Consider the following 2,330-nt stretch of genomic DNA (forward strand, 5'->3'; position numbering starts at 1 on the left):
TGCTATAAATTTATAATTATAGCTATAAAGAGCCCGTTTGGATAGGATGAAAATTTGGCCAAATCAATTTTTAATCTCCTTTTTAGCCTTTTTAGGTGTTTGGTAAATTATAAAGTGCTTAGAAAAAGTGAAAAATTGATTTAAAAAAGTAAAAAGTAAGAAGTTGGGTACGCCCAGTTTTTTAGTTTTTAGATTAAAATTCTTTTAGGTTTGGCCAAAATATTTATCATTTTATCCTTTATATTTTCCTCTAATTTCAATAATACTCTGAACTTGTAATCCTTAAATATATAGTTTTTCTTTCTTTTTCTCTTTTCTGCTTCTCTCATCCCTTCCCACTAATTTCACTTCATTTTTCTCCTTTGTTTTCGGTGAATTCATCGTTACATCAGAGGTTACATATTTTTAATATAACCAAATTATTACAAGTTTGCAATATTATAATATAATATTATTTCTATATAAAAATATCATAATATCTTTATTTTTTAACATTTAAGAATAAAAAAGCAACTTATATTTATAAATTAACCTCACATAATTACTTTACGTCGGAAGTCTAAATAGAAATTATTTTTGAATTATTAGAATTAAACTTATAAGTAATTCACCTTATTTATGGCTTTAACAACTTTAAAGATATTTAAGTCATTTTGACAGCAAAAAAGTGTTTAACATCACTTGTTTATCAAACACATAAATAATTTTTTTTCAATTTCAACACTTCTATCCAAACATTTATCTACTTAATTTATAAGCACTTCTTTTAAATTTTTAATCACTTAACATAAAAAAACTATTTTTTCAATCGCATCCAAAGGGGCTCAAAGTTGCTACTTATGAAATTTTTCTTTTATTTTTTTTTGGGCTTCGGCAGCCTAGATTTTCCTCTTTAGTTATGATACATGAATCCAAACTATAAGACCCCGAAGGGGATACCAAACATAGATGAGAAACTAAAGGAGTATCTATATCAAGTATAGATGGGATTCTTAGGTTGTGTTCGTTAATAATAGGGTTAGTCAAATAAATAATAAAATATTATTATTATTAAAAAAAATTATAGTATGTAACTACTTTGACTGCTGAGCATGAGAAACGGTTATACAGATTACCGATTTTCTGTTCTTTTCTTAGCTTTTCTTCGTGTCCAGACAATGAAACAAAATGGTGAGTTAGGAATGTACTTTTTGGAAATTATTTTTATATATAGCATTCTCTAATTATAAATTAGACAAAGGTAGGAAGTATTTAATTTACATCATATGTTATGGGAAATCTGCCCCAACTAATTTGCTTTATTTTTTTCAAAAACTATATATGATATAGCCGTTCATTAAAATAATATAATAGCCAGTAAATATATATTTTGTATAGTATTATATGATATGTATAAAATATACAGTTCTAATACAAAATAGTGCAATATATGAATGTATGTAGGTATAGTTATACATACATATATTGCACTATTTTGTATTAAAAACTATATATTTTATACATATCATATAATACTATACAAAAATATAAATTTACCGGCTATTGCACTATATATTGCCTTCTTAAGCATTCCATATTCCAAATCTCCCAATCTAACTAATTAAAATTTTCGCTAGAAAATAGTGGCACCAAAAGTTATTACTTATATTGAAATTGATTTAAAACGGATAATATTCAACTCGTTCAATTCTTACTAACTTTTAATATCTTATATGTTCTTTTGTAAATTTTTAATCAAGTGCCTAATTTTTTTTATTTTTTTTCAAAAAAGATAACTTTTGATTAGAACACATAGCCAAATGGATTATTAATTTAATTGCTCTCTAAGAATAAAACATACCAAACTAACAAAAACATATTAGCCGCCTAACTCCCTAACCTCAAAGCATAAAACAAGGAAAATTCCACCAAATATTTTCCCTTAATTGTCATTTTCGTGTAATATAAGTTTGTTTAATTTACAAACCAACATATTCACATTTTATATATGTTTTACCTAAATCAATCATGGAAATGCTATAATTTTGACTAATTGAAATACTTTTTCTTTGCATGAAACCAAGTCAAGTAGCATTAATCTAAGTGTTTGTCGTTGTTTCTCCTAACTTCTTCTTATGTCACACGTTTGGTCTACTCCTTGTCTTGATGTAGACATGAAAAAAAAATGGAACTAGGGGCAGAGTTAGGGGCATAAGGGTTCATCTAAACTAAAATCAGAATTTTCACAAAGAGGTTTGAATATAAAGAAGTAAACATGTGAAGAAGTCAAAAGAGATTCAACATCAATTATGTATACATAAAAGGTTAATTTTAATTATGTATAAATAGTA

Source organism: Capsicum annuum, chromosome 12 (genome assembly GCF_002878395.1).
Source record: "Capsicum annuum cultivar UCD-10X-F1 chromosome 12, UCD10Xv1.1, whole genome shotgun sequence".
NCBI classification, from domain to species: domain Eukaryota; kingdom Viridiplantae; phylum Streptophyta; class Magnoliopsida; order Solanales; family Solanaceae; genus Capsicum; species Capsicum annuum.